The sequence below is a fragment of the Sapajus apella genome, unplaced genomic scaffold (assembly GCF_009761245.1).
Source record: "Sapajus apella isolate SASKATOON/1434 unplaced genomic scaffold, GSC_monkey_1.0 scaffold35, whole genome shotgun sequence".
Classification (NCBI taxonomy): Eukaryota; Metazoa; Chordata; class Mammalia; order Primates; family Cebidae; genus Sapajus; species Sapajus apella.
This window is the reverse complement of record NW_022436975.1, coordinates 19,516,385-19,538,767: the sequence shown is the minus strand read 5'-3', so window position 1 is coordinate 19,538,767 and position 22,383 is coordinate 19,516,385. Positions and strand designations below refer to the sequence as shown.

General features: G+C 36.2%; 1 protein-coding gene across 2 annotated transcripts in view; it reads right to left on the bottom strand.

Moving 5' to 3' along the window:
• Nucleotides 1-22,383, bottom strand: part of CUNH8orf34 (chromosome unknown C8orf34 homolog) — a 442,661-nt gene that overhangs the window by 44,255 nt on the left and 376,023 nt on the right. The gene's annotated exons all lie outside the window — the stretch shown is intronic.

The window sequence follows — 22,383 nt, the reverse complement described above, 5'->3', positions numbered from 1 at the left end:
TATTTTATTTTATTTTAAGTTTCAGAATACATGTGTAGGACCTGCAGGTTTGTTACATAGGTAAACGTAAGCTGTGATGGTTTGCTGTACGTATCAACCCATCACCTATGTATTAAGCCTTGCATGCATTAGCTATTTATCCTGATGCTCTTCTGCCCTCCGCCCCCCTAACAGGTCCCAGTGTCTGTTATTCCCCTCCCTAGTTCCATGTGTTTTCATTGCTCAGTTCTTACTTATAAGTGAGAACATGTCATGTTTGGTTTTCTGTTCCTGTGTTAGTTTGCTGAGGATAATGGCTTCCAGGTCCATCCATGTCCCTGCATAAAACATGATCTCATGTTGATCTTAATTCATGCTAACAAATGAGCAGCTAGAGTAACTAACTAAATCTTGGAACAGAATGCTAAACACATTGAATAACATTTTTCGTTATTGATGTTATAAATATAGTCTTAGATTAAGAAAAGAAGTCACAGATTCTGTATCTATAAATTTGTGTAAAGACCTAATACATAGACTTCAAAATATTTTTTTAGATAGAGGACAGACCATTGACCTTTATATCTAGTGTTTACATTAAGTCTTTCTTAACTTATTAGTATGTAATTAGTAAATTCTCTGTCATTTGTGTCTTTGCTATCACTTCACTAAGCACTAGTAATCACAGATTCAAATCACTGAAATTTATAAAATCAAATTAAACATATATCCCAAACTCATCTAAACATTGGTGGTCAAAATTGTCAAACAACTTGGTGTTTTGGATAAGTTATACCTTTTTATACTCCACGATGAGAGACATTTGAAAACAAATTCTGAAATATCATGAAATGATAAATTCTAGGGCACCATATGCGTTTAAAAGATAAATAAATGTGCCTAAAGCTTACACTTGTTTCAACAGAATCTTTTTAACATTCCAAAGACCAACACACATATTATCTCATTGAGGCCAAGACAATCTCAGGCCAATTTGATACTTAGGGAAATTGAAGCCAAGAGGGGTAGAGTGACGTGCCCTAAGTCAAGGAGCAAGCGAAAGAATTGCTTGGACAGGATTCTTGTCCAACACTCTTTTTTTTTTTTTCTGGGCTCACTGCAACCTCTGCCTCTGGGTTCAAGCGATTCTCCTTCCTCAGGTTCCCAAGTAACTAGGACTACAGACATGCGCCACTATGCCCAGCTAATTTATTTTATTTTTTTAGTGGAGACAGGGTTTCATCACGTTGGTCAGGGTGGTCTTGAACTCCTTACTTCAGGTAATCTGCCTGCCTTGGCCTCCCAAGGTTCTGGAATTACAGGTGTGAGCCACCGCTCCCAGCCTAGTCTAACACTCATCTATGTCACTGAAATACAACAATTTAAAACATACAAAATTAAATTCATTTTAATTTTTTAAAAAATTGTGATGTATTCTTGCAAGCAGTTGGGGAAGAGAAGAGGAGGCATGCTCATGTCAAACAAAAATTGAGCCAGAAATAAAATGCTGGTATTCCCCACACCTTAGAAATCACAGGTTAAATCACAAAGGTGGTAATATTTCTTTCTAAATCACATTTCCACTAACAAAACATTAATATGCCATAGTTTAAATGTTTCTAAATGCTTCCAAGCTTGCAGGATTTTCAGTAGATAAGATAGTGAAAGAGATGAGATAGTTCTATTTGTTTAAAGCATGAAGTTTTGGGAAAAATTAAGTTCATATAAATCCCTCCAACTGTGAGGAATATTAAGTTGAAGGATGCAGAGAAAGCTAAGAACTTACTTCAGATAAACTGTTTCTTAGAGGCAAACTTGCCACACTGTCTCCCCCTCATTCAGACAACTAATCTGGGAGTGCTGTGGGCTGTTCCCACATAGCTCTTCCACGACAGAACCAGCCATTTGTGTACTAATCATCCTTTCTCATTTGCCTGGGTGGTTACGGGTAAGAGGACAATGTGGCATATTGCTCCAAGTTACAGTTGTGCTTTCTGGAGCAGCCAGTGTGGGAGGCTTGCCTGGCTGGCTTCTGCACATTTGAGGGCTAACAGTGAGAGGATGGCGGAGAGCAGTTTCTGGGAGCTCACTAAAGACGGCAATGTGTTTCCTTGCAGCTGGAGTGTATGTTTTTTCTCATTTGTCTAGACATTTGCAGTCTTCTGCTAAGACTTGGTGATGACTGTGGGTTTTGTTAATGATCGAATATAAATAAAGCAAGCTTCTTGACAGCCTTGCATCTTTCCTTAGCGTCAGTGTCATATCTACACCACAGGAAAGGAGGAACCTACACAACACCATTTGTTTCAAGGGCCATACAACCAGAGTTTGTTGTACTGCCATTCACGAAATGGGTGACACCAATGAATGAGGAACATAAAGTAAGAGACTCTCGGAGGGGCTGGTGCAGTGGTTCGTGCCTGTAATCCCAGCACTTTGGGAGGCTGAGGCGGGCAAATCACTTGAGGTCAAGAGTTCGAGACCAGCCTGGCCAATATGGTGATACCCCGTCTCTACTAAAAATACAAAAATTAGCCAGGCATGGTGGTGTGCCTATAATCCCACCTACTTGGGAGGCTGAGGCATGAGAATTGTTTGAACCTTGGGAGGTGGAAGTTGCAGTGAGCTGAGACTGCACCACTGCACTCCAGCCTGGGCGATGGAGCAAGACTCCGTCGCAAAAGAAAAACATAAAAATAAAGAGTCTTGGAGGAAAATACAGAGGAAACTAACAGTTTGAAGAATGCAAGTGTGGTACAAGGCCAAGTGGACAAAAGAAAGAATAAGGCATCAGGATCTCTGATTCATAGGATCAGAAGAGATGGCCCCAGTCAAGAGGCTTGATCCAATACATCTACCTCAGGTTCCCCATTTCCAACACCAGACCAGTGAAATGCCAGCATTCCCTCCTTCGTCCTGCTGGGAGTGCTGATGAAATAAAATCCCCTTCAAAGCACAAAGCTATCAGTTTCTGTTGTCCTTTTCTTAATTTTAAAGAATTGACATTTTAAATATCAAGACATTCTAACAACATAACATTTTGGTAATGAATGAAAAATGCCATAATGCAATTTCCCTTGAAAAAGAGGGGAGAGGATACAAGGAGAGGCAGGCAGGGGCATGTGAAGGAGGAAAAGGAAAGAACACATGGAAATTATGTCTTCGAAAAAAAAGAAACAAGAAAAGATATTTCCTGAAATGTGGTTTTAGTTATTGTAAATATTTAATATAGCCATTGTCGAGATAAGTGTTTAAAGAAAAATTAGAAAATATTAGTATGTTGTAAACTCAGAGAAAAGGGGACAAAGAGGCTGATGTGATTACTGCTTTACATATGGCGTGGGATGATGGCTGTCAGAGATCAGGCTCTTGTCATTCCTCTGGTTATTTTATAGTTAAGGAAACATTCTCAGTGAGATGGAAAATCGTAGAGTGAGGGAGGACTAGACCCACGCTGTCCTCAATCCATTGCCATTGTTATACCATGCTTCTTTTGTTTCAATCAATAAGTATTTTCTGCTTATCTTTTACTAATCCTTAGACAAAATGCAAACAGACCGGCACTTGTGTGTCAGGTACATTTATTCACAAACATTATACGTCTAAGACCTATGAAGTTAATTTTCTTTAAAAAATTCCATGAGAACCCTACCTCTACCAGCATAATTTTTCTTCTCATCTTTTCCCAAGGAAATGAAATAATAATTCTAACCTACAGAGCAGCCTCTTAAGAACTACCTGAGGTATGCGGAACCCATAGAAAAATGGGAGCTGGATATAAATGGCCAGGGCATTTCTGAACCCAAGGGACCCATAAAACTTCACCCATCATTTTTTTCTACAGGTATTTATTAAGCACTTGTGTGCCATATACTGTGTTAGGTGTTGGGACAAAGAGCTGAACAAGAGTTAATTACTACTATAAAAAGTTTACTTGAAAAAACATGTACAAGTGATTAGAATAAAAAGCAAAAGTTATTTGCTACCAGTAATATCAAGATACTGTGGGAAAAGGTAAGATGAAAAGCATCTCATCTTTCATTTTTTTTTAATAATCATGTAATTAGCACTCCTATGGGGGTAACCAAACAGAAACAGCATCTGGCATATATATATAGGTCTGAAAACAAGCATAACAATTTATTTGATACATCAATAATTCAGACTTGAGCTTTCCAAAAATTTTTGAGTTTCTAAATCATTGTACCTAATTTTTTCATTAATTGGAAATAAATCGCTGCCTGATCTTTTGGACATGAATAGTAGTTTGTGCCTATGGAGGTTGTAGCCTCTGCACACGTGTGATGAAGGAGACAAAGTAGAAAGAGTAGTGCCTGAACAATATATATTTATATATATATATATATTTGTTGTTGTTTTGTTGTTGTTGTAATTGTTTAGTCCTGAAGTCTTAGTCATTAGTCCAGATAAAGGAACTGCTTACAGAGGAAGACGCATATTAGGAAGAAGGAAAATTTGGGGTAAGGGCCCAGACACAACAGTGGAAATATGTGAAATCACAAGCATTACAACGAAGAGCACCAATTATACCACGCACTAAAATGTATGCTGTATTTTCAGATAGAGAGATATCAACATCATATATCACTTCCTAACTTCATACCATAATCTCCTGTAATGCAGCTGCTAACACGATGGTCACATGTTGTGTTTTCTAACTGCATTGTTACACAGAGTTACCAAATTTATGACAGATGACGAAGAGATAGAAATTCAGGATTTTGAACTCAACAACCTCCATAGGCAGAAACTACTATTCATGTCCAAAAGAACAGGCAGTGATTTATTTCCAATTAATGAAAAAATTAGGTACAATGATTTAGAAACTCAAAAATTTTTGGAAAGCTCAACTCTGAATTATTGATGTATCAAATAAATTGTTATGCTTGTTTTCAGACCTATATATATATGCCAGATGCTGTTCCTGTTTAGTTACCCCCAATGGCTTTTCATATTGTTTACAATATTTTTGAAAATTTGCTCACAATCTTCGGAATAAATATAGCATCAATGAAGACCACCGTTCTCTGAAACTGACACCTTTAACCAGTAGATACTTGATAACTTCAGCATTGCTAAGGACAAAAACACAGTGGCATTTGAAGACAAAATGTTATGATTCATTCTGCAATATCATTTTTTCCAAGTTTTTTATGTTAAACAGTTCCTTTAGTGGTTAATGCCTTGTCCTTAAAAGGATGAAAATACGAAGGAGCAACTGTGTGACTAAGGACTACAAATTAACACTAAGAATGTTAAATTCTAAATGACTTCAGGCATTTTGGTGTTCTTTCCTATTTTCTGAAAAGTGACTATTAGCTGAAAAAAAAAAAAAAGCCATTACAATTTTTCCCTTTCTTTCACTCCAATGTGAAAAAGTGGGAGGGCAAAGCCAGGAAAAAGGGGCTCCGTATTTGGAAGAGTGGTGACTTTTATCAGTGGATGTTGAACAAGAAAAGGGACAGAAGGAGAGAATGTAACTGTTAGAATGAATGTATGGACTTAGAAATAGACTAAAGTACACATTATTGGTCAACTGACTTTAGAAAGATCCATTTAACATTGAACTAGTCATTGCACCAGTCATGTATGTTCTCTAATATTTGTTGATTATTATGTCAATAAATAATATTTCACTATTATCATGTACAAAAAATAATATTAATTCATTCTTTAACTCTTTTTTTTAATAATTTTTAATTTTGTGGGAACATGGTAGGTATAAATATTATGGGGTATATGAGATTTTTAAAAATTAATTATTTTTTATTGCATTTTAGGTTTTGGGGTACATGTGAAGAACATGGAAGATGCGTTGCATAGGTACACACATGGCAGTGTGATTTGCTGCCTTCCTCTCCTTCACCTATATCTGGCATTTCTCCCCATGCTCTCTCTCCCCAACTCCCCACCCCCCACTGTCCCTCCCCTATTTCCCCCCAACAGACCCCAGTGTGTGATGCTCCCCTCCCTATGTGCATGTGTTCTCATTGTTCAACACCCACCTATGAATGAGAACATGTGGTGTTTGATTTTCTGTTTTTCTGTCAGTTTGCTGAGAATGATGGTTTCCAGGTTCATCCACATCGCTACAAAGGACATGAACTCATCCTTTTTGATGGTTGCATAATATTCCATGGTGTATATGTGCCACATTTTCCCTGTCCAGTCTATCATCCATGGGCATTTGGGTTAATTCCAGGTCTCTGCTATTGTGAACTGTGCTGCAATGAACATTCGTGTGCATGTGTCCTTATAGTAGAGCTATTTATAATCCTTTGGATACAGAAGTCTTTAATGTGTCAACACAGCAAATTATTAGCCATGAGACCTTAGAGTGTTACAACTTTTCTTCTGAAGCTGAATTTCTTCAGCTATGAGGTATTGACAATAGAACCAGAAGTTTGTGTTTTCTATGAGATAATGAATTAGAAAGAGTATTAAAAGCTTCAAAGATTTTAGCAACCGTAAAGTATGGTATTACTATTTGGTAAATATGTGTATGTCTATTGACCTACTTATCCATCGTTTTTTCTGTATCCTGCCTTGCCAAATTATGTACAGCTTTGCAAACCTGTCAGATTTCTTCCCTGTCCCCATCTACTTGGGAGTTTCTTTCTTGTACTTCTACCTTGTGTTTCAAGTCAGAAAGCCATCTCTTTCCCCTGTCACTCAAATCTTTACCTGCTCCCTTGAGATGATGCTTATGTTTATCAAAGCATGTATCATGCTCACTGGTTACTTTGTACATCTTTTCTACTTAACTGTGAGTTGGTGGAGGGCAAAAATTGTTTTAATTAGTATTTGTTTTCCAAGTCAGTGGAACAGGGTCCCACAATATAGATAAAAAGTAAATATCTGAAAAATAAATAAATAAATGAAGGAAAACAAATTTTAGATCTTAGCTGACTGTGGATGTACACAGAACCTATACAAATCATAAAGTTTGTATATAGTAGGATAAAAGGGTTAAGTCACTTTTTAAATTGGCGAATAGATATTGTTACTGAATGTGCAGTAAACTCATTGAAGCAATTGCTGATTACTTTGAGTTTTGTAAGTAATTATTGATTATAACTTTCACCTTGAACTGAGAAAAAATATATTAATAAGTGTATTTTTTGGAAATTTAGTGCTATGAATGATTATCTTTATAATGCTAAAATATGAAAAGACTCAAAATGGCCTCTTAAAAAATAATAAAATATAGACTAAAAGCAAAAACCATAGGAGAAACAAACCAAAATAATACCTTAAAAAAACTAGATGGTGAAAAAGAGGGAAAGTTTAAAAATCAAAAAGAAATTTACAGGATTTTCTTTTTAAAAAAATATCTTAGGGAAGTGAGAAACAGTGAAGATAGGCAGAGGAGACCAAATCTAAGGCTAATAGCAGATCCTGAGGAAGTAAACAAAAAACAAGGGCAACAAATATATGCAAAAAGATTTAATTCAAGAAAACTTTCCTGACATTAAAAATAGAAATTACATATTGCACTGCATGCCTGACAATAAGGAATCAAAATAACTCCCACAAGATATATTCTAGCAAATTGATTGTATTATTTAAAAAAATAAGTCTTCTGAGGATCTAAACAAAAAAGGCCACATGATTTTTAAAGAGGAAATATTTATATTACCATCAGACTTTTATAGCAGAGCTTTATGCTAGAAGAAGAATGAAGTAACATACTTAAGATACTAAAATAAAAGTGTGAACCCAGTGATCTAGTACAGAAAGAGCTCTAGAAAACCAACATGCCTAGGTATGAGAACTGGTGGTGAGTATTAACATGCAGTTGCCTGCACAAAGACCACGTGACAGCTGAAGAGAATGTAACATGAGGCTTTACCCTCTGACATTGTGGATTTCATACAACTCTTACAAATTGCAAGAGAATTGCTAAGCATATGCAAATATTTTGTTTTCAGTATTCATATTGTTAGATGTATTAGTATTTGTATTCTGAGACTACTGTGCGTGTAATACAGAATAAAACAAATGACTTATGAGATATTCTAATTCTAGAGTCACTTTATCATTGAGAACCAGAATTCTTGGTATGAAAGAAAAAGGAGATAAAGATACAAGAAAAGCAGTTAAAGAAGTCTTAGTATTTTCTAATTTGAATTAAAAGTGTTGATGGGAACTGTCTACTGAAAAGAGAGACATAATGACCAGCTCAGGTGCAATAAGACACCCTGGTGGCCAGGCTGTTGACTTGAAATGTGATTTCTCAAAATAAGTTAAGACTTTAAAAAGTCAGCTATTTTCAAAAAATGGCAGATTCTATGTGTGGGGCAGGAAATATACAATATGAGCCTGGCATATCCTGTGCTACCCAATAGCAAGGAAGCTATCAGAGACTACCAGGGGCATTGCAAAATGACTCATAAATGAAGGGGCTCTCATGAGCCAAAGATGGGACAATTTGAGCTTAGCAGTTATAGTAATTGCCATGTGTTGAGATGTATCAAATAAATTTAATAAAAATAAGAGTTATCTTCAGAAGCTAATAGAGAAATCATTCCTTATCTTGAACACTGGTAAATAAAGAAGAGAAATCAAGCAATTACCCTACTTTCCTATCAGAACTGTATTACTGGCTCACCAAATAGTAAATGAGGGAAAGGGCTTCTTAACAAAAGTATTCCACCTAATACATAAAAAAGAGATTATAGAATATCACCAAATAGATAGGTATTAGTATTTAATATCACTGGCTGCTAAGATGATAAAATAAGAAACAATCAGATATTAAATAGTCATGCCAGCTAGGCATGGTGGCACATGACTGTAGTCCCAGTTACTTGGGAGAATGAGGTGAGAAGATCACTTGAGCCCAGGAGTTGGGGTTCACGGTTACAGTCACTTATGATTGTGCCTTTGCACTTCAGCCTGAATAACAGTGAGATCCATCTCTATGAATAAATGCATGAATGAATGAATGGTCATGCCAAAGAGGAGCTTTATCTCATTTGCAGATAGTTTTCAGAAAAATATAAAGAACTGAAGAGCATGCTGAATTGCACCAAGAACATGATGTTAGCAAAATCCAGACTGTGGAAAGTATTGCAGGTCAAATGTCCTGCATTCTTTAACAGATAAACTGTAAGCAAATGCAAGAGATGGGTTTTTTAAAGTTGGCAAGGTTAACTTTGGGGTCAATGGATGCATATTTAAGTGATATAACTATTTTTTAAATGCAATAAATTTATTACTATAAAACAATAATTTTTATTTGCAGTGGGAAATAGAGGTTGTGACTGGAATACTGATGGGTTTTCTTAGTTGTCTACCCTATTTTTTTCCTTTTTTGTGAGACAGAGTCTTGCTCTGTTGCCCAGGCTGGAGTGCAGTGGTGCGATCTTGGCTCACTGCAACCCCCACTTCCCGGGTTCAAGTGATTCTCCTGCCTCAGCCTCCCAAGTAGCTGGGATTCCAGGCATATGCCATCACACCTGACTAACTTTTGGTATTTTTAGTAGAGACGAGGTTTCTCCATGTTGGCGAGGCTGGTCTCAAACTCCTGACCTCAGGTGATCCACCCACCTCAGCCTCCCAAAGTGCAGGGATTACAGGCATGAGCCACCACACCTGGCCGCAAAGTATATTTCTTGGCCTGGGTAGTGTTCTCAGTATATTAAGTAATTAAGCCATACATTTTATTTGAGTGATTTTCACTATTTGTGTTTAATCTTGCAATAAAAGATATTTAAATATAAACAGACAGCTATTTCTAATATTAAACTACACTTTTACAGGCATAATTGTAAAGTCCAAGTGAAACTTTAAAAAATTGGAATGAAATTTTACAAATCTCCATTTATTGTTGGCTATATCTCCAAGATCACATGCCTATTCCCTTTGATCCAAATCTTTTGGTCTAGATAAAATGGTAACAAAACTTGGTGATATATCTACAGAAGTAGTTAAATGGCATTCTTATTGTTCAGATTTAATCTGAAACTAATCTAAGTATAAAACTGACCTCATAAAAATCAGTTAGCAATTTTGATTTTTACCTTTTGAAATAAGCCTTTAAATTCTCCTCCATTAAGCTCTTTTTAAAAAAATCAATAGATGTCACTTTGGAATTTGTAAAGTACCTGTATAAATTCTCTAAGGTCCGTGAAATATGAATATGAGCCACATAATTTAAACCAAACATGTAATGTATTCTTTTAAAATTAAATCAACCTGTGTCTCTGTAAAATGACTAAATGGCTAAGGTGACCAACCTCCTGAACTGTGACTCAGATAGGAGCATGGAAAAAAACTGATACCCAATGCTCATGAAATACCAAAGATTTTATGTCTCTCATCTTTTTGGCCCACGTTTCCTTAATTCGAAAAAGTGATAGATTTTTCAGATAAGCAGTATTACTAGGTATTTCCTTATATTTAGGGAGACATATTTCTCTAACTGATGCATGGACACAAGTAATTATGTGTTTGTTTCTTTAACATATGTCTCTGATTGTTTTTTTCATTCAACAACTAAAAAAAACCAGTTTCACATTTCAGACACCTTTGCATTATTTAATACACATTAAAAAGCTATAGAACAATGTAAACTTTGTAAGAAAAATTATTTTTCACTGACTTGTAAACAAATGTGGGTCATATAATACAGAAGTACATTTAAATTCAAAATTGTACTTCTAATCCTTAAAATATTTAATTGAGGGGGGCTACATTTCTGTTTTTTAATTAATTCCACAAGTAATTTAGATAAAATGCTAACTGCAGAATTAAGGTTTAAACCAAATTAGCAAACTGCATAAATGAATGTCATCTAGCCTGTCATAAACATGGCAGTCGATACCATAAGCAGTGTCACTAGTAGAGTTGTGTCTTGATGGCAGTAAATGTGTAGAAGCATAATCAATTGTCTAAGAAAAATAAGTGACCTCCAAATAAATAAAAGAAGTGACTTAGAATCAGAAGATGGAAGGGGTTGTAATTTATTCAAATTACTACAATTACTAACTCTGAAGTTTTACCTACAGTCTCTAGCACATTTTGAAAGGTGATTTCCATTAGCGTGTCCAAACTCACCACCAGTGTTTATGTACATTACTTCTTTTGCTTACGTGGGCTGTCCATTAGACTAAGACTTGGCCTAGACTCTATGTACTGTCAGAAGGTGACAAAGGTGTCACCTAGACAAGTAAGAAGACAGGCTTTGTAGTCAAACAACATGTTCCAACTCCAGTTTTGCCACTTCTGCTTATGGACATTGGGCAAGTTTATATTACTTCCTTGATTTCAATTTTCTCATCTGTAAATGATGATAACACCATTTTCCTCAGGGGTTATTATGAGAAATAAATGAAATACCATCTATATAGCATAGAAGACAAGGACAAATCTCTGGCTGTCGTTATTATAAATCATTGTGATGATAAACATTAGTACTAGTATTTAGAGTGTTCATAATGAATGAAAGGCAGGGAAAAACAACCTAATATTGTGAAATGTACAAAAATTAGGGATCTGCTTAAGAGTTTAATAATATAACTAAGAAGGAAATCAGATGCTACTTCTTCATTTATCTCTTCTTATTTTTGTGTTACATTCATTAGAAGAATCTTGTACTTTCAATGATGGGAAATTAAATAGTTTCATATACAAGTAAGTTTTCAGTAGTAAATTCATGGACAAATGAAAGATTGATTAATAAAGGAGCACTTTGAGAAATTGTTGCCACAAGGGAGTAAGACAGCATCCTTAGCAAGTCCTCATTCCGACTATCTATTCATCTTAATCTCAGGAAGCTCCCAGTGCTCTACTCATACTGAATAACCCACAGGGCCCCCAAAGGCAGTGTCTCTTCTGTCTCTGTGTCTCCTTTTCCCCACCTTTGTCCTTCCTTTCCTCTTCCAGGTGCTTTTTTGAACATTCCATGTCCTCTTCCTAATGTCAACTGGTAAATACCCTTGGCAGTTCTCAGCTCCAATGTCACTTGTTTGAGGAAGACTCCCCACCCCACACGTTTGTGTGGCACCCACTCCCCTCTGCTATGTGCTCTCTTGACTCCCTACTGTTAGAAAACCTTCCCACTGACTGCACAGGTAGAAGTGATCTCTCCTACATTGTTGACTCCACAGACTCAACCTTAATATTTGCAATGCCTGGGCCAAGAGGTCAAAGGTCTGCACTGCCAACAAACTATCACACAAGCTGTATTTTGACTTTCAATCAGACTTGGAAGGCCAGTTTCAAATTTGGAATTCTTATATTCCTTCAAGTTCTGCACTGAACTTGGCAGAAAAAATAAAGCAGCAAGGGAGTGCTAACTCCTAACTGTATGTCCCTGTCCCTTCTCTCCACACCCTACACTCCACCACAAGGGGCTCTGTGAGGACATTATGTGGATATCTCTACCTACATGTCCAAGCCAGTCCACATATCCCCATAACAGCTGCCTCTTGCCCACTACTCAGACCTAGAGTTAGCTGTAGGGAATGATGGACTGAGGAAAGAGGCCCTTGCAGGTCCAGGGAGCAGGCTTGGGATCTCTAGTGAAGGGGATGCTTGGATTCTATTATCTACCACATACTCAGGCTCCAGATGGATATATCTCCTTGATCTCATGGACTCCTCATCCATGGGTAGGGATACAGACTTGGGCCAGTCTAAGGCAACCAGTGAAGCTCTTTTATGGTGGGCATATCTATCTCTTTACCATTGATAGTACTTAGTGCAGGGCTTGGCACCTGAGTCTCTCCACAACAGTTCTTGAATGAATAATGAATGAGGATTATTACAAGAAGCACAAATATCTAATTTAATATACAAAAGATAGAAGATCCAATCAGAAGACATAAAGACAAAAACTTTTTGTAACAATTTTGAATATTTCAAATTGCCAGGATCAAGGATATTCTAGTAGCAAGAGATGGGAGAAAAGTCATATTTTAGATTAAGTATGCAAATGAAGTAGAGAAAGACATTTAAAAAATTTACTGTGTTTGTTTTGAGTTGTAAAATGACCCCAAAACAGAGGTAAACAAAAATAAACTGAAGGTAAAACAGAGGAAGGAGGGAGTAAGATCCAGTTGAATTGCCTGCTACAAAGACATCATCAGACACATCAGATTAAATGTTCTTTTTGAGAATAAATCAAAGTCCAAAGTTCTCTCTAGGAAAGGCTGCATCATTATCAGGGAAAATGGATAAGACCTTAAAAGGAAACAAGTTAGGAAAGCATGTGGAATTAGCTGATTGGAGGAGATATCATTGAAATCACATTCCACTAACGAAAGACTATACCATTGTCTAAACCCCTTCAGCCTAGTTTTAAATGAGTGTTTATAAATTCATTCATTGGGAGTTTAGTCCAAGAAGATTGTAGCATGAATTGAAAACAAGTAAGTCCCTCTCACTCCAAGGAGAATTTATCCAGTAGGAATCTGTTTCATTGATGCCTAGAACAAACTTTACAGACCAATCAGTAAGTAAGGATAAAACCACAAAGTGATACCAGACCCAGCAACTTAATGAACCGCAATTCCAATGCTTCATTAAATCTAAGTCAGAGCATAGAGTGTGGGCCCTGCAATGATGTTCCAAGTCTCTTTGATGCAATACAGTTTTTCCTTTGTGGCCTAAAACTCTTGTCCCTTTGGGGACTAGATGAGCCCCAAGATATTCTATAAGAAGAAATTTCTCTGTTAATCCTTAGTCCAAAAAGTGAATTTAATGTGCCTTACAGAACAAAGCTTACTTTGGGACCCTGAAAAGGCAAAACCACATCACAGAGAGTAAGTGGATATCTTCTAGTCTCATGAAGGTATACCCATCTTTAGAACCCAGTTCAAAGCAAACATCTTTTGAGGTCTTACTGAACATGACTGAACACTGAGGTTTATTACAATGTTTTTGCATGTGTTTGCATTTTGTGAAAACACCTAAAATCAGAAACAGAGGAGCCAAAAAGATATCCTGCCAAATCTGGGAATCTAAAAGCCAGAAATTTCAAGAGAACAGAATAATTCTTATAACATGTGTAGCCTAATTTTATGGGCTTTCAATGTTAATTGAGATAAACACCTAAAATCTTGGAGTCTTTTTGACGACAAACTTCAGAGCCAAACAATTTAGCCCTGTCTGAAACCCATACCAATACTGCAGGTTGAAAATTAAATGTAAATCATCTTACCATCACTGCCAGTTAGTTAAATATATCAATTTAATAAAGCCAAGTTATGAATCAGCAACCTCAATGTTCTTAAAGATCACAATGTTCTTGGGAGTTTTCTATACTGTTGCAGGATACCCTGTGAAACTCCAAGATGACACAAATCAAGCTAATCAAGGCCCTTTCCATACATAGTGTTACTTCAGAAAATTAAGAGGATCTTTAATCGCTGATTTGGCCAAGCACCAGACTTATCACTGGTCACCACATGCAATCATGCAGTGTGCCCCAGCCAAGGGGGTAAGAAGGAGCAGTACTGGCCACCTTTATAGGGAAGAAAGAGCTTCCGTAGTGATGGGGAGATTTAAAAAATGTACAACAATAAATTTTCAAAGTTATCAAGAAGCTGAAACTAGCCCAGTGAAATTAATTGCAAAATACTCTACTATGCTTTTTTTTTTTTTTTTAAATCACATAGACACAGGATTATAAAAACATAGCCACATTGTAGTTAGTGTCAAAGGAAAAAGGGGGTAGGGGAAATTTTAGTTAACTACAACTTTGATGTGAACCAGAAATGCAGTGGAAGCTATTTAAAAAGTCATTTCAAAAGTAGACATCATTAGTGAAGGTATAGCAAATTTCTCCAGGCTGTTAATGGGTGAATTGTGCTCTGTTGATCAGGTTAGAGCACTGTGGTTCTGTTTGGCGTGTTCGTGGCAAATAGACAGGGGTCTAGAAATAAGGTCACATAAAGAATCATTGAAGAATTTACTCATTTTTCATCAGAAGGACGGAGACCTAAACAAAGAGTGACTGTGATATTTAATTGAAGATTTAAAAGATGGAAATGGAATTAGAGGATTTCAGAGAGTCAAATTGGGGCTTATAGATGAAAGTTTCAGGGAGACAGTTTTTTGTTATTTTATTTTCTCAAAATAAGGGAGCACTGGTCTAGAGGGTTAATAAAATATGAGTGGGAGCAGGAAGTTTCAAGAAAGAGCTGTCGCCTGAAATCCTGAGGGCAACGTAAAGTAGTGGGCTGTAGAAGGAGTTCCTCATTGGGAAAGAAATGGTTTCATATTCTGATACTTATTATCTATTGTGATTTCTTCCTAAAGTTCCAAAGTTAGACCACTAAATTGAGGCAAATTGGTAGTGAGTGGACAGAATTAGATTGACTCTTGTTTCTCATATTTATAACCTTATTGCATTTAACTTGGGAGAAGAAGGTGGAAAAGTCTTCAGATAGCCGTGCTTTTGACTGTGTCATCATCTGAATAAAGGTAAGGAAATTGATCTTTATCCAGTACCTGCTATAGACCAAGTATGTGTACTGCTGCACTCAATATTCCTGCAAAGGAAATACCTCTATTTCACATCTATAGATGCTGAGACTAAGATTCCAAGAAAGAGCTAAGAATCCATAGCCAATGTCTTTCCAGATGACAGGAAATAAAATCAACTATTGTATTAGTAAAAGTAAATGTTTAAACAGTGACAGAGGTTGATTTAAACTTACACCTGGACCCCTAATCTAGTTATCTTTCCATTATCTTATGTAGGTGTTTTCCACTTCATAGTTTTGCTACTCCAGGGTCAACCCAACAAAGTATTTACATTAAACCTCAATGTAAATTATTATGAACAAATGAACTCCTTGCAAATATACATAAAGTCACTCAAAGTAAAAGAACCTATTGTGAGTTATGAAATCTTGTGTTAGACTCTTATAAGAATTTAATAAATAATATTGCAAAAAGCCTCATGCTCAGATAAATTGGTTCATTTCTGCCAGGAGGAAGTAGTAGGCGCAACTGTTTGAATCATTCAGTGTTTCCTCTAAGCTTCCAGAATATAAACATATTATTCAACACTCCTGGGAAACAAAGCTCCAAATTAGCAAAAGGAGTATTGGCTTTGGACATGAGATTGGGTCTGATTCCTTTTTTTCTGACGGTCATTTATTAGATATGTGTGGCCTCTGAGGCAAGTCACTTCAATTCCCCAAGTCTCTCTTTCTTCAGTTGTAAAGTGAGAGTAAAACTAAGAATGCTTTCGATTAAAAGAATTAGAAGCAATATCTATAAATCACAGTGCTAGGCACACAAATGATTCCCATTTTCATTATGACCTGTCACTCCAACATCATAGCCCCCCTGTCACCTAATTCTCCAGCTGTGCTGACCTGTGGGTGGCCTCCGCCGGCTGTCCTCTGCCTGTGTTGTAATGACTCTTCCCAGAAACCCCCTTCACTATCAAGCCAGAGGCCACCTTCTCCAAGAAGCTGTCTCTGATCAGGCTTCAGACTGCAGGCTACTTTGTGTGCCTCTGCCTCTCCATACGCATGCCATGCATACCTCTGTCACAGCACTTCCTTGCTCTCACAAACATCCGTTCATTCGACCGCCCTTCCAGTCATACTGTAAGTGCTTTAATGGCATTTCCAGATTCCCAGTACCTCACAGAGTATTTCCCCATAGAAAATGCTCAATAGATGTTTGTTGAACAAATGGATGAACTAAGCCTAGAAAGTCAGTATGGCATGTTCTTTCAATGCTATACTTAATCATTTTGAAAAATAGTTTTATCTATCCACTCAAAATCCTACTTAAGAAATAATTCAATGAACTTTAAACAAACCAGCATCCTGCAAGGTAATTTGAAAGGTAGTCAGAAAAATCGAAGATAACTTTCTTTACATTTTCCACTAATATTCAAATGAACACACGACTTATTCATTTCGACATGTATATGTATATTCAGTAGACCCCGACAAGGTACTTCTTGGCATTCTGTAATTTTTTCACAGATAAGGAATCTTTGAAGAGTTCATTGTTGAGAAACCTCTCACTTTTGGCAGGTTGGAAATGTAAATCCCACCCCAGGATAAACTGAAACAATGAGGGTGAATGGGGCATGTGTGTGAAGAAACAAGAAAACTCAAAATTACATTTTTCTTATTTCTACTCCTTCAGTACAAAGAAAGACTAGATCCTCCACTGTTGTTTTTATTTGAATAAGGGTGAAATAACTTCTAGCTAATAGATGTTAACTTTAAATTAAATTGGTAGATGTTAACTTTAAATAGATAATTTAACATTTTTTTCTTCCTGTAAGTAAAATGGATGCGTATATAATGGGTAAAATATGTGATGTAGATATACATGTGCAAAGATTTGGTTAGAATGCTTAAGAGGAATATGGACTGTGTGTGTATATATTTTATGTGTGTGTGTGTTCGTGTATATGTATGTATGTGTATATGTATAATTTCTTAAGAGCATTTCCTTTAAAAGTTCAGGTCCTCTTTTTGGAAATGCAAATGGTTAAAGCTAAACTAACTAGTTCTTATTTTTATCATAATTGTAAGAAATGACAGTAAGATCACAGCTGTGCCAGTGTTGCAAAGAATGATTATAGGAAGAGTAAGTATAAATCCAATTGCTTTTACTGCTGAGTTTAGAGAAACATTTATCTATTGAGGAGAATCCAGACCATTTAGTAAGGAAATCTACATATTAGATATAATACACTATTTAAATGGATATGCCTATAAGAAAAATTAAAAAAAAAAAGTCTAAAGGAATAGTGTACTGTCTCTATATTATCTCTGCTTGAGATGTAAAAAATACAGTTCTGCAAAGCTCCAGGTTCCCACGCAGACAGCAAGCCGCCATGATCCCTTATAACTCTTCCTGCCAGAGTTTGGACTACAGTTAGCAGACTTGAAAAGCTTAATTAAAGATAGATAGTCCTCAATGATGGGACTATACTCCCTAATTTCTCAGAAGGAATGTAAATATGTTCATATATCACTCATTTCTAGAGAGGATATTTTGGCCTGATGTTCCCAGTCAAGTCCACTGCAGACTAAGGAGTATGGCTTGACCCCAACTTCATAACAGAACCATCCTGTGCTACTGACCTGATTCTGGCTTAGCTTGGGAATTTGCTGTTATACTACTATGGGGTGGACTACCAAAATCTACTGATCCACAGGAACAAAATAAACAATTCCACATGGGATGGGGAGAAGTAATTCAATTTTACTGTTTGTATAAAACAGAAAAAATATAAAAAAAATATGAGCAGTTTTGCCTTCTTTGCTATTGTCCTCCTAGCAGGCATCCTAGGCTGGCCGAATTTCATGTTAATTTCATTATTTCCTCAAACCAAGTGGAAACTTCTTAGGGACAAAGCCTGAGCCTCATTGTAATTGCATCTATAATGCCATCAGTGTGCCTGGCACACAGCAGGCACACTGTAAATATTTGCTGGCTGACTGAACATGTACTTTGTTGGACTATTCCAATCCAAGAATCCAGGAGAATCTGAAACAATTGTGAATAAGTTACACACCTGCCATTTTAAGCACTTATTTCAATTAATCCTTCCTAGAATCATATAAAGTTGATGTTATATGTTTTGTAAGTAAAAATAGTAATCTCAGAGAGACTGTATTACTTGCTCAACATCTTAGAGCTAGAAACCAAGCCAGATTTGACCTTGGGTCTCTGGAACTCAAGTCCACATCCTGTCCATTGTATGTATGTTTACAGCTCAGAACAGAATCAAAATTCAGCTTGGCCTCAATGTAATTTTGCACAAACTCTGCACATGTCCACCCCAATATTCTCTATAAGCAACATTGTTGTTTTTAACCTTTCACACTTGTTGAAGTTTGCTGGTAAACATCCATCCCTGACCCATCGCCTCCAGAGCCCTCTATTAGATAACCTGGAAGGACACAAGACTTGCAGAGCTCTCTTGTTGAAAGCACATGGTTTAATCTTCATTTTGAGAGTGGGCTTGAAGGATCCTGATCATAAAAAATAAATAATTTTAAAAGTTGCGTCTTTTCTCAGCTGCACAGCAAGACTTTAAAATGGAATCAAATTTATTTTCACTCTAACAATGCCATTCAACTATGAAATGCAAGTGTGCTAAGATACCTTTTTTTGTGTTGTGAAGGAGGAATTGATTTAATTCATGAATAGCAATGCATTTGATCACCCTATGTGTAAATCATTTACTAAGCCTTCTGTTAACTGTGTTTAACTATATGAGTTCTCTTTCATCTTTAAGGAGAAATATCCATATGTGATGCTTCCAGATTTTCATAGAGAAACAAGCTAGTACTGTTTAAAATCGTATCAATCAACACCATCTAAGTTATTGAAAATATTGATCAGGATATTTACTTACTGATACAGCTTTTGGCATGTTTTTGGTGTGCAGATTTCCTCCCTTACCAGTCCTATCCTGATTAACATACTTTAACATTTTTCCAGTCAATAAATCAGTGAATATAAAAAGCAAAACTAAACAAACACAGAGTACTTAAGTAAGATATGATTTAAGCTTTCATACTTTTTTTTTCTCTTTCTTTTCTTTAAGTATGGGTACCCTCTTTTTGGCCTTGAAGATTCCATTTATAATTAAAATTGTCCTCCCACCCCCTACCTGTTACTTCAGAAATATGCACTTCCAGTCAACAGAATGCCCAGCAGAGATGCTTAGCAAATGTTGGTTGGATGAATAATAAATAAATGAGTTAGTGTCACAATGCATTTTCTAGAATCATGGACCAGAAGAAGTTCAGTAGAGTTACACTTTTCATAATAAAATGAATTTGTACCTAATGGAATTAATTCTGTGTAAATGATTATATATCTTTCATGCTGTAAATGCAGGAAAAATAAAGTCCCTGAACCCCCTTTCTTCATTCAAGCACATTCTGTGCCAGAGTACTGTATTCAGCACAGGGGCCATCAGACGTTATAATTTAAAGAGCAAAGCCACTGGCAGCTCTCACATGCTCTGTCCGTCTACCTTCGGGATAGTCATTTAAGCCATAAGTGTATTTGTACATGAAGTGACTTCTTAGAATGTGAAGGACACATTTCCCCCTAGTTACCTAGGTGACTTGGACAATCATAGGAGGTTGGACATCTACACAAGAGAAGGCAAGGTATTAGAATTAAGAGTGCAGATTGTAGCACCATGTGACCTGGTATCAAAGCCTGGCTCTGCTCTTCCCTGGCTGTATAAGCTTCAAAGATTACTGAGCCTCCCAGCAGCCATTTCTACAACTGTAAAATGGGTATCAGATATCTACTACACAGTATTGATATGAAGATGTTATAAAATATCTCTGAAGAATATAGCATAGTCATGAGCAAATAATAAATTTTCCATATGTAAAAGGCAACCCCTTTATAATGCTGACTTATTACTCCACTACTGTTATCCCTGAAACTGCCATTATGCCAGTTTCCTCTGTCGGAGTCCACAGGCAATTACAGCAGACTCAAAATTTTCAGTGTCAGGAAGATGTTCAACAGGGCACCTCACATAATACAGAAGACAACTTTCCCTTGACACTGAATCTGGACAGTTCTTCTAAGGTCGAACTTGGCTTTTACTTTTTATGCAGTGGCCCTGTTGTCTTCTAGAAAGATCTTATACATGCCTGGTACAAAATATTTACTGCAAGTCAAAAGGAGGAAATTTGAAATAAGGTGAATATTTATAATGGCATAGGACACATTATTTCGTCAGAATAAGCAACCAAAAAAAAATGTATCCCTAGTTGTGCTATAAAACTTTCAGTTTTATTGTGTCCAGGAATTTCCTACAAGGCTAAATATTTCTAAGACTTTGAATACAGAAAAATATATAAATATACTATTTACTAATCAGAGGTTAAGTGGTCACTGAAAAAATATTCCAATTTGCCTATCCTTTGTTTAACAGAAGTTAATATATATATAATATATATAATATATTTTTATATATATAATATGTTATATAAATATTATATATATAAAAATATATATGTATTATATATATACTATATATAATACATATAATATATATTATATATATATAGTGTGTATGTGTATATATATATATATATAGTTGCTCTGAAAAATTTGTTCTACCTTGGCTTTTCATATAGAGGTAGACATTTTATATAAACAATTCTAAATGTACTTTTTCCATGACTGGTAGACTGTAATACCCATGTCACCTTAAAAGTTTTATAAAATAGAATTTCAGAGGTAGAGACTTTTAGAGTGGTCATTACATTCCTGTCTTCTTAAAAATCCCAGAAGTTATCCATTCAAATAGCACAACTTCAGTTCACTCAGACATTAATTCACTGTGGCTGGGACAGCCTTGGACATTCTTTCCACGTTCTAGATTTACTGAAGGCCCAGGGAAATTTGGGTGGGTTAAGTTTACTTAATGTCTTCTTTGGCCTCAAGTTTTTAACCTTCACCTGCTGTTTAACATTCCTTTCCAGATTCTTAAAAGCCCTGTTTACATCGTAAAGGAATGTTATGCCTCAATACAAAATAATCATGAAAGAACATACTTGTCAACTTCATTCCTGGTAGCAGATTTTGGCTTCTTTTCTCCACTTTGAACTAAGGTAGCAATTTAACATAGCTTTAGAAGAAATGTAATGCTTTCAGGATACACTTTTTCATTTCTAAGGTCAACAGTATGTTTTATTAGTTTACAGTATGACTTATTAGTTTGGTTTTTCTCATACCATAATGTGATCCATGCAGCTCTGCTTTTTTTAAATCAGTTTGTTGAGCCAAATTGCTCCTGGCCCTTTTTTATTTTTTAAGTGATTTATTTTTCAGTTAATCCATGCACAAAATTGCTTGAAAGAACATGGTAACCAAATGCTAGACATCAACCACAGATACAGGAACTTGCACAGAATGTGTGGGGTTCATTCTCAGAGCTTCCTGCTCCTGACTAGAGCATGACTTGACCTCTCCAGCAGCCACTGAAAGAGCTTGGCACCAATGACTGTGACTCTATTCCTGGCCAGGAGCAGAACACACACCAAGAAATGTCACTTAAGGGTCATGCCTGACAGATCAAAGTGATTAGTCAATTTCAACAATATGAAGCATGTTATTCACACATAAGAATCCTCTTTATCATGTTTGAAACCACATTCCTCAATGAAGAAAGGTTTTCAAAACATAATTTGTAGAACAGGGCCTGAGTAAACTACATCAAATTCTAAAGGATGTATCTAAGGCTGGACTACTAGTTTTTTGTTTTCCTTAAGGGGTTACTTTGTAAAGCTAGAAAGAGATATGGACTATGTTAACTAGCAAAACAAATGCTAAAAACAACTCCTGTGATAACAAAGATCAAGTTCAAGCCTCCTTTAAAATCTTATCTAACTCTTCCAATCTGTGGAA